Source organism: Vulpes lagopus, chromosome 8 (assembly GCF_018345385.1).
Source record: "Vulpes lagopus strain Blue_001 chromosome 8, ASM1834538v1, whole genome shotgun sequence".
NCBI classification, from domain to species: Eukaryota; Metazoa; Chordata; class Mammalia; order Carnivora; family Canidae; genus Vulpes; species Vulpes lagopus.
Window position 1 is genome coordinate 104960122 of NC_054831.1, and position 11364 is coordinate 104971485.

The 11364-nt window shown below is 43.7% G+C and overlaps 1 protein-coding gene across 2 annotated transcripts in view; it reads right to left on the reverse strand.

Moving 5' to 3' along the window:
• The window catches only part of ZNF366 (zinc finger protein 366), a 69820-nt gene extending 58726 nt beyond the window's left edge, over positions 1-11094 (reverse strand). The window contains exon 1 of one of the 2 annotated variants that reach the window (XM_041766437.1): positions 10943-11092. The gene's annotated coding sequence lies outside the window, so the exon portion shown is untranslated. Of the gene's footprint in view, positions 1-10942 lie in introns of both variants that reach the window. The other variant, XM_041766439.1, reaches the window with a different exon arrangement.
• Positions 11095-11364: the final 270 nt, after the last annotated feature.

Here is an 11364-nt window from a genome sequence, read left to right on the forward strand (position 1 = left end):
AGAACATTCCCCACGGCAGTGCACGAGAGCTCTGGTTTCTGCGCATCCCCAGAAACATTTGGTGTGTTCAGACTTTTTTGGTTTGGGGGACTTTGCTGGATGTGCAGGTCTGTCTCATCATGGTTTTAATTTGCATCCTCATTATTGATATTGCATACCTTTTCATGTGCTTAGTTCCCGTTGGTATATCTTCTGTGGTTAAGTATCTATTTAGAACCTTTGACCAGCTTTTATTTTTATTTTTTATTATTTTTTTTCTTTTACAAGCTTTTAATTGGGTTGTTTGTCCTATCCTGGAGTTGTTAAGAGTTCTTTATGTATTCTGGGAACAGGTGCTTTCTCAGCTCTGTTTTGCAAAGATTTTCTCCTAATTTATGGCTTCTCTTTCTCTTTTTCTTTCTTTTATTCTTTAAGATTTTATTTATTTATTCATGAGAGACACAGAGAGAGAGACAGAGACACAGGCAGAGGGAGAAGCAGGCTCCATGCAGGGAACCCGACGCAGGACTCGATCCCAGGACCCCGGGGTCATGCCCTGGGCTGAAGGCAGGTGCTAGAGTGCTGAGCCACCCAGGGATCCCCTCTTTTTATTTTTCTAATGGTTTCCTATCTTTGAACAGTGAAAGTTTTTAATTTTGACAAAGTCCAATTTATCAATTTTTTTCACATATGATTTGTGCATTTTGTGTCATAACTAAGAAATCATTGGCTAACCATGGTTACAAAGATTCTCTCCTACATTTTCTTTTTAAAATTTTATAATTTTGGGGATCCCTGGGTGGCTCAGTGATTTGGCACCTGCCTTTGGCCCAGGGCGCGAACCTGGAGTCCCCGGGATCAAGTCCCACGTCGGGCTCCTGGCATGGAGCCTGCTTCTCCCTCTGCCTGTGTCTCTGCCCCCTTCTCTCTCTGTCTATCATGAATAAATAAATAAAATCTTTAAAAAAAATAAATAAAATAAAATTTTATAATTTTAACTCTTACATTTAAGTCTATGACCTACTCTAAGTTAATGTATGTATATGGTAAGAAGTAAGAGCCTAAGGTCATGTTTTCTTTTGCGTATAGATATTCAGTTATTCTAGTGCCATTTGTTTCAAAGATTGTCTTTCCCTCACTGTATTATCTTTACACCTTTGTCATAGTTGAGCATATACCTAGAATCTATTCTTGGACTTTATTCATTCTTTTTTAGGGCTGCATAATATTCGTATAGCTGTACTATGCTTAATCAATCCCTTACTGATGGACAGTTATTCTATTAATAAGCTTTTTTTTAATTTCAAATATTGTTGTGGCAATCTTGCTTTGTAGGAATGTTTTTTTGCATCTTATGTGTATATTGTAAGATTAACTCCAAGAGAAGTCAATTTTACATTTTCGTAGACACTAACAAATTCCTCCCTGCAGTAAGTTTTGCTAATTCACTATTTACCAGGTGCATGACAATACTCTCCTGATGCCCAGAAACAGGTATGCTAACAAATGCTTCACCTTTTGTTTCATCCAGTAAAAAAAATAGTATTTCATAGTTTTAATTATTATGAAGTAGGATGAGTGTCTTTCTTTATAAATTTTAAAGCCAACTATATGTCATTTTATGTGAAATAACACTTCATGTCATTTGCCCATTTCTTGTCATATTAGGTTCCTTGTGATATACATTACGTATATTTCCCCTAGTTTTGTGTTTGTCTTTTGACCTTCTTAATTGAGTTTTGGCCCTGTAAAAGCTTTTTATTGTAAGTGATAAAATGTATGATAAATGTTAAGGCTCCTGGGTAAAACCAGAAAGATTTTTCCCTACTCTGAGATTCAAAAAAATGAATCCCTCATTTTTTCTTATTTTTTAACATTCTTATGTTTAATATTTTAAACTTTTATTTATCTAGAATTTATTTTAATGTAAGAAATAAAGTAGGGATGTAAGTTTTTCTTCTTCAAATGGCTACCTAATGACCCTAACATCATTAATTATATAATCCAACATTCTGCTCTGATATGCAATGCTGCTTTTTGTCATATACTAAATTTCCATACGCATTCGCGTTTACTTATCTGCCATCTATTCATGTGTTAATCAGCACACTGAACCCTCTGTTCTCTGACTCCTTCTGTCCCGTATTTTCAAAATGACAGTGAATGAAAACCTTTATGAATTGCTTGTAACAACACTTAAGTCCTTTCTCACCTTCTATCCTGCTGTCACTAGCTAACAAAATTCAAAATGCTAACAAATTCTTTTTTAACATCCCCAAGGAAAATAGAATTAGGATAGTGAGTCTGGAATTACAGGCGAGTAATAATTGGGCACTATATTTTTGAGTCAACTAAGTAACTTGGTGCTAATCCATGCTTTCCTTTTTTTTTTTTAAAGATTTATTTACTTATTTATGATAGGCATAGAGAGACAGAGAGAGAGAGAGAGAGAGGCAGAGACACAGGCAGAGGGAGAAGCAGGCCCCATGCAGGGAGCCCGACACAGGACTCGATCCCAGGACTCCAGGATTGCGCCCTGGGCCAAAGGCAGGCACTAAACCGCTGAGCCACCCAGGGATTCCCTAATCCTTGCTTTCCTTCTAGAACAGCCAATGATTTGGGGTAGGCTGTGTCTCTGTGTGCGTGTGTGCATGTTTATACACATCTGTGCAATGCTCAGGTGCCATCAACAGCAGAAATAGCACTTTAGTAAGGAAACCAGATCCCCTTTCCCCCAAATCCATAGTGGTTGAAAGACAAATGAGTCTGGCACTTCATGTCCTAATCATTCTGGGTGGGATGTGCTCATGGTTCAAAGTCCTTCCCAGCTTCATGTGTTAAATATGTGATGCCAACATTCCTCACTTAGGAGGGTCGGAAGGAGCACAAAGGAGCCAGTGTAAGCCATTGGAAAGAGTGGGATGTCCGAGCACTTAGAGGTTGTGAAGACGCACTAAATAGGATTGCCTTCTTCAAAATGGTGTAGTATTGGGCTGTGTACCTTCTCTTCCTAAAACCGAGCTCTCCACTCCTTCTCCAACATACCTATTCAGACCTGGGGCCCAGGCTGCAGCCAGGGGATAAGAACTCTATCCCTGGGGACCTAGACAGAGCCAGAGGTGGGCCCCTGTGCTCAGGTGGGACTGGGTGGCAGGAGCGCTGTGGAGATGCTTCCTGAGTGCCAAGGAAGATGAGGCTCCTTACCCACCTCTCTAAAAAAACCTGGTAGGTGAAGGGATCCTGCATATATCTGTGAGTAACTGTGGAGCTTTCTGAACGTTCCCCACCCTAAAAGCTCAAGGTCTAGTGTTTCAGGAACCGCATCTTGATGGATTAAGTACAGTTCCCCTTAGCACCTTAAAAGTGTTCAACGTGTATATGAATATTTTTAGGAGAATGCTACAAGATCTCTCTTTGTCTTTCTTTTTTTGATTGGAAGAGACCTGTGTATAGGGTGTGGGATGGGTGGGGGGCCAGGGGAGGGAGGACCCGCTATTCTGAGGGGGAAGAAAGCTGCCTGAACTGGAAAAACAGCGAGAAACAAAGTGGTGGTGTGTCGCAGTGGGTGTTCCATAAAGCGGAGTTGAAAACGTGAAGTTCTTCGTCTCCCTGTACTTCCTGTGGAAGAAGGCCAGAGGGCCGTGATTAAGGGGGAGAAGCCACCATCTCCATCCAGGCAGAGGCCTGGATGAAGCAAACCAGAGGCGATTCCGGTCCTCTCCCTCGCTCTCTTCCGGCCCTGCTTCCTTTCCCCACCCCGCCAACAATACCCCCTCTTGATTTCTGTTCTAGGACAGAACGGTGAGTCCCGATGAAAAGGAAACTTTAAGGATTCTTTCCACGGAGTTTTCTAACTGGGAGGAGTGAGGCGTGTGTGCTGGCATCTGCTCCTTGGCAGTGATGCTGGAGACCCCCAAGGGCCCCCCCACCCCACCCTGAGGCCGACTCAAGGCAGGTAGCAGGGTCTCTTGTCCCCCATTCTCCAGCGTTCAAAGGAAGCAGCTGATAGAGTACCTCTTCTTCCTGGAAGGACTCTGAGGTTACTCTCTCTGGTGTGGTTGCCTTAAATTTTTTTCAAGCTGCTGAAAAGCTGAGTGCCTTCTGGGGCTGATGTCACCCTCAATACTTGTCACTCCCCCTGCTGGGACTTCCTTTCCCTGAAGCTAGCAGCTTGTGAAATAGGCAGATGCTAGGCCCCCTCCCCAGCTTCACTAGAAGGGCTAGGGATCTGCCCCCAGATGATTCTGATGTCTGGTGCTCAGAACACACTTGAAAGACAATACCCCAGACCTTTCCTCTCTGAGATTATCAGGTCCCTTGGTGCGAGTCCACCTGCTTGGTGAGATCACAGAAATCATGCGTAAAAAAAAAAAAAAAGAAAGAAAGAAATCATGCTTCATGTGGCTCAGAGCCCAATAAACTCCAGACTTGTCCGATAACCACCACAGTCACTCTCCAAGAGGGAGTTACACGGTCTTGGATAAGGTCAAGGTCAGCAAATGGCTTTGTAAGTCTTTTGAACAGGGATCGACATTCTGAATTCACTCTGTATACAGTAGGTCAAAACCCTAAGGTAGTGCTGCCCAAACTTGAATTTGTACCTTAATCACATGGAGATCACGTTGAGATACTGAGTCTGACTCAGGAGGTCTGGGGCGGGGGTGGGGGTGGGGGGTCTGGGGGCGGGGAGCTGGGAGTTCGCTTCCCTCACAAACTCCCAGGTGATGCTGTGCTGCTGACTCTTGGGCTACATGCAAGGAGCTTGAGGGATATTTAAGTCTTGAAAAATATTATTAGCTGCAGATAACATTTTCTCCTTCATGAGAAACCCAGCACAAGCAACATCAATTTAGTGACCTTACGTGAATCACGTACTTTGTCTAGTTAATCTGTTAAACGAGGTGGCTGTCTTTCTTCATTTCTGAAATGAGAGCAAGAAAGCGCTTACTTCCGCAAAGGGGAAGCTGGAGTGGAATGATGTACGGTTCTGAGCAGGCCCCAAACTTGGAAGCGGCTCCCCCATGAATGTTGCCGGTGGGGGGCGGTGCCCATTGTCCCATTCAGTGCCCATGGCCATCACAGAACAAGGTACAGGTGAGGCCACAGCAGAGCACAGAGAAATAGGAGGCTGGGTCAGAATTGCCTTTTGTGCTCTGGTGTGTGGCTTTATCAATGCACAGAAAGAGCTTTTTCATTTTCTTCTACAAATAACAGAAGCCTGAGACCCGTGGGCCCCTTGTTGTTATTATATTTATATTATATTTACCACCTTCAGTTGGCCGAATAAGTGCAGACCTGCCTCAAAGCATGTTTGTTCATTTGATTGTCACCACTGCCTACTTACATAAAGGAAAGGGTATTGTGCACACGAGGAGATCACATTTCCCTCCCTGAATTCACCCTGCTGTGTTTGTGTGAACTCAGCCCCAGTGGCATCCCTTGACGTGAATTTACAAGCCTGCCTATAAAAAACAGAGAGCACTGAGCACTGCCCTCAAGGCTGACTTTCGGCTCCCAGCTCCTTTAGGCAAGGAAAAGCAAATGACCTCTCCCCTTCTCTCCCTCCCCTGCTGTCACTCTCTGTCCCTCCCAGCTGCTCTCCTTCTCTCTCCCTCTCTACCCCACCCCCACCCCTGCCTCTCTCCAAAAAGAATTTGCTAACCCATCATCTGCCCAGAGAACAAACGGAAAATAAAATGCAACCAACAGCCTTCTTTGTGGATCTGATAAATGTTCATCTCCCACGAGCGAGTAGATGGGGTCCTTGCCAAGATGACACATTAATATACATAAATGCAGCAGCCCCACGCGCATGCTGGGGGAATAAGCCATAATCACAGGCAACCCAGGCAGCGAATAACTATGTCAGGCTGGCGGTTTGCCATTGTCTAGACCCTAAAAAAGTTTGACTCTTTTTACTTACTAATGACTGCATTTAGCTTTATATAAAGATGGCAATCTCACTCTATTGCCCCATTACGTATTATCTATTCAGCAAGTATTTATTGTGCGTCTACTATATGGCATGTGCTATTCTAGGCCCTGAGCACATGGCAGTGAACAAATGAGGGCCCTGTCCTCATGGCGCCTATTTTCTAGTGAACTCATCTGTTAACGCATATCTCCTGATGAAGACGTGTTCTTATCCTTTTATCTAAATGCCTTGGTTTTTATCTAAAAGTATTTGGTATTTGAATAGTCAAAAAAGAGCAGCCATTATTAGACTAGCTGTTTCCAGGAGCGCACATCAAAATACTTGTCTCTCTGTTCCTCTCGGATGGAGACCTGCATCCATTGCTGCTCTACTTAATTCAGTATAAACATATGAGAAGAAAATTCACTGATTTAGGTAGAAACAAACTCAGGGAAATCAGAACAACTTTTTCTTTAAGTTGCAGATTTTTCTTATAATTAAAGCAGATGGAACATGGCTCATTGAGTGCTGGTTTTTCAAACACCATTGTCAGTCTTTTGCCTTTCCATGTCACCATTAATTTAGGGACAAGGATCTAAATGTCTTTAGACATTTAGAGCCTATTTTAATAGGCTCAGCAAGCATACACTGTAGAAGTATAAAAACAAAAACCTTATGAGATTAGCAATAATTTTTAAAACTCGAATAGAAAAAGTTGGCATCTGTTTTTCTTTTTTTTTAAGATTTTATTTATTTACCTGAGAGAGAAAGAGGGCATGAACGAGGGGAAGGGCAGAGGGAGAAGCAGACTCCCCGCTGAGCAGAGAGCCCGATGGAGGGCTCGATTGCACAACCCTGAGATCATGACCCAAGCTGAAGGCAGACGCTTAACCGAACGAGCCACCCAGGTGCCCTAGTACCTGTTTTTCTTGACTAAATAAACAATGCATGCTCACTATAAGATAAAAAAATATAGAAATGCATAAAATCAAAAAGTGCTATGCATGCAGCATTACGGTATTGATGTGCCTAAGTAATTGCTCTTTTTATGATTTATGTATGGTTATAGAACACGGACGAGTATCATCAGATTGCTTGACTGGCTAGCGTATTTCTTACTTTAGAATACTAAGAGCTTCTAGAATAATGATTGATAAATTCAAAACTGATTTCTACAGAGAATATCCAACGCTGAATAGAAATTCCACTTAAAAGCATGGTCTTTACATTTTTATTTAATGTCAGTGCCATCCTGAGGGAAACAGAACAGGACGCTTACCCCTTGTTTTAGAGGATCATAGGATGTCAGTATCTGGATCTCATAGGTCATCCGGGGCAGAGGGGAGGGGAGGGTACACAAGCTCCCAGGTGAATTTTGATGCGCACCGAACACACAGAGACCACCCTGAGAATTACCAATTTGGTCTGACTCTCTATCCTTTTGTGGACAAGAAATCTGGAATCCAAGCAAGTGAAGAAACCTTTCAGGTCACGTGTGTAGGGGATGGAAGAGGTCAGACGAGAAGAGAGCACGGAGTCCTAGCCTGCTCTTTGTCCTACTGCACTAAAGCCACGTTAGAAGACACCTTTCACACATTAGTGTAGAACAACCCAACTTCAACGTGGTCTCCAAAGATTAGGTTGTTCTAACAAGCCTTTATTGTGTTAGAAACTCTGATTCCAACAAAAGAACCTCAGAGTCTCGCGTTATTAGTGACAGACTTCTGGTCGTTGTTGCGGTTGTACGTTTTCTTCGGGAAAGTAGAGAGGGAAGCTTAACCAAGATCTAGGCTGAAGTATCATTATTACTTGACGGATTAATCAGGACGTACATTGTAAAGTTTAGGGAGAGAAAAACAGCAGTTGGAGGAGCCACACCCCCACCCACCCACCTCCAGCCACACACACACCCCGGTGATAATGACGTTCTTATTATCCTTGTGAAGCCAAGTGGCTCTTTACGAAAATGTTCAGGGAGAGACATCACGGAGTACACTGCCCTCGGTAGGGAGACAGCGTGTCATTTCAAGCCCTTTCTGTGTGGCTGAGTCACGGAATTGCCACGATGGTCTCCAGAGAACGTGTCTCCGGCCCTCCACGGCCAGGGGAAAGGTCACCAACGACACAGAGCGCAACAGTTTGGGGAAGTAGGTGAGAGGGAGAGGGAAACATCTACAGTGGAATTGCAGCCTCTTCGAACACGGACCGAGGCTGAAAACTTTTATTCCAAGGCAACCTTTCCCCTGCGCTGAGCTCGGGGGACACAGCTGGCATTTTAATGAGGCTGAACCTGATGTTTCTGCCATAAGCGGAGATGAACGTCAAAACATTCAACTCTGCCTTCCTTGATTTTACAAGAATTTGGGGTTCAGGATACCTTCACTCAACGTGTGCCCGATTTTCAAGCCCCAAGGAACGGTTTTGCTCTGATAGACCATTGACACAGTATCGACCGAATATAATGACACGCATTGCGGAAGGTGTACTCTCTTCTGGACGATAAGTGCCCTTAAGTGACGTACGACTTAAAAAAAATTACAGCCGACACTGATTGACTCCTGCCCCTTGCCATGCATTGTCCGCATTGCCCGTAAGCGCCCTGGTTGGTGGCATTACATAACATAATCCTACTGAAGCCTCCCCGGTCTGTGACGTGGGTGCAGGTTTATGCTTGAGGAAGATGCGGCTTAGGAGGGTGAACAAGCCGTCCCAAGCCCCGTAGTCAGCAAGTGACAAAGCTGGAATCAAACCCAAATTCGTAGGACAACAAAGTCTACACATTCGATGCTCTGCTTACTCTCATTCGATTCGCATCCCAGCACAAAGACCTACAGGACACGTCCTAATATAATTTAACATTTACTCGACAAATTTGTGGATTAGACGCACAGTCTGGGCACGCATTAATGAAAACCTCTGCATCAAATTTTGAATCATTCCAAGCTGGAGTTCCCCTGATGATATCACAAAAGAGCCTCGGATGACCCCGAAGAAGAGTCACACAGTGGAAGTTTCCACAAATGCCAACTCCTTGGAGTTGAGTGGAGACAGATTGGTAGCAACTAGACTAAATGAATCAATGGCTTTTTTCTTTAGGTGGCTGAAGTGTTTCGCCTCGGCATCAAACAAATACTCTCATTGCAAATGCTTAACAACTCAAGGGGAAATAATATATATTTTTTTCTTTTAAAGAAGAGAACATATCCTAGGCTCCTTAATCTCAGACCACAGTGAACACGCGTGCTAGAAGTGTGGCTGGTTGCTGCACCATTGTCATCATACCCGCCTTTTGTCCTGCTCGTCTTTAGACCGTGTGACCCTGTTGTCATTTTTTGTCATACTGTATTGCATCTGACGATTTTGTTCAATAACCAAAACCACAAAGCATTCTATGCTGTTGCTTTAATCGAGCACAAAATCAAATATGTTGTCAAGAAAAAAATGAAACCGAAAGAAGCAAGTCAAGATCGCAACCCAGAGTTTTCTACCGTTGTCACAGTTGCTGATAAAAGATGCAAAATGCCTAAGTGGGTCAGTCCTGGCTACCTTTTGACCTGAAGATCCGTGAAACGAGGTGGCTAGGATAAGAGATGGGAGTGCTGGAGAGTACTTCCAAACCTTACTAGAATAATTTCATATCCTCAAGGAGGCAAATGCTTAATCACGTCTCTCTTACAATGCTCATTTTACAGTGCTCATTAGGAAAGCCTCTTGAAAAAAAGAAGACGAAAGAAGAAGTCTGACTAAAGAAACAAAACTGACATTACAACCTGCCTGTAGCATATTTTCTCAGTCTTATTAAGATGATGGCTCAGTTTTGAGTAAAGACTAATTACTTGATTGTGGTTAATAGGCAGTCTGGCCAAATTAATTTATAAAATAGAGACTGGTTGCTTGTTTTTTTTTGTTTGTTTGTTTGTTTGTTTGTTTTTATCATACTACTCACTTCCCAGGTTCCTTGTCTCCCTAAATGTCATAGAAATGAATACTTTAAAAGCTGCATGATCCGTGTCTTTCACCCATTCAACACCTCCCTGAATTAAGTGCTTGCTATTAGTAAATATACACACTCTTTCCGAGTGGCCTCGCTGGCCTAGCTTTGACAACATACCCTTGCTCCCTGGTGGCTTGCCACGATGGGTTCTTGGTAACATCATCCTTTCTGACAAATTCAACTAAAGCAAGTCCGACTTTTAAAAACTAGCTGTGTGTGTAAGCTTGACCAGTCTGCCGTGTTCTATTTGGTGCTTGGAAAACCAGGTGCCGGGTGCGCACTTCTCAATTGCGTCGGTAGCTTAGTTTCTCGCTCCTACTGTCAGAAGAGATCTGTTTTAATCCTATTCCAGTCACGTGTTCTTTCCCAAAACTAACGCTCTAAGCCCCCAAATCTTTGCCTTCTGTTTGTAGGGCAGATGACATCTTCCACTGACAGTGGGTACTACATCCACACTCCATCCACGTGTGGCCCCTGAACACAGAAGCACCCCCGTGCAGTACGATTCGCACTGACGTTCTTTTCCTTCTCCTCCAGCCTCAGTGATGCAGAATAAGTTATAAATCAACATTCTTTTTCTGGGGGTAGAGGTGGCCTTGAATGGAAAGAAAAGAACAAGAGAAGGCCACCCTCAATCTAGATAACACGTAACAAAAGCCCTAGAGCAAACCACAGTTCTTAGCAGACACCCTCCTAAGTTTCCCAGGACCCAGCACTGAGGAAGCCTGAGTCCTCCAGCAAGACGCATCGCACACTTCAGTGGCTTCTGGTCCACCCAGCCACGTTATCTGCACCAAAAAATCACATTTAACGACCTGTCCTCCTTAGCCCCCAGTGCAATTTTATTTCCAGTTCTCTCAGCATCAGCTCTGCAAAGCAACAGTATTCTCTTAAAAAAAAAAAAAAGTATAAGCTTAAATTCTGGGCCATCCATCAGTCCTCCCCTTTGATTAAGTATCACACCCGGCCAGGTGTTTTCTGCTGGAGGCGCCCACGGCGGTATCCATCCCAGGGACATTGAAATGGAAGGACAAACGATTGCATGGGTGACTTACCAGCTCCTGAGTTTGAATGGCTGCAGCCCCAGTGCTTTACCTGATCCCTGGCTCTCTGTCTCTCTCCCTCTCTCTCTCTCCCTCTTTCTCTCGTGTACAGATTGCAGGGAACTTAAAGAACTCGCGGGGACAATGTTTCAAATGACTTAAGAAGGAGAACAGGAACAATACTTCGTTCTCTTTTTCTCAGATGAGTACCTTCGGGAAGAAGGAAGGAAGGGAGGGGAGAGGGAGGAAGTCAACAACCCTTTGCTTTCCTGAAAAAAAATAAGGAAACAGAAGATAGACATCTCATTTTCTCTTAAACAAAATGTTGGAAGGGGCAAAGAAAAAAAAATCTTTGAAAAAAAGGAATTCCTCAAATATGCTCCCCCCCCCCCCCCCCCCCCCGCAAGAGGTTTACAGAGATGAAAAGCCCTACT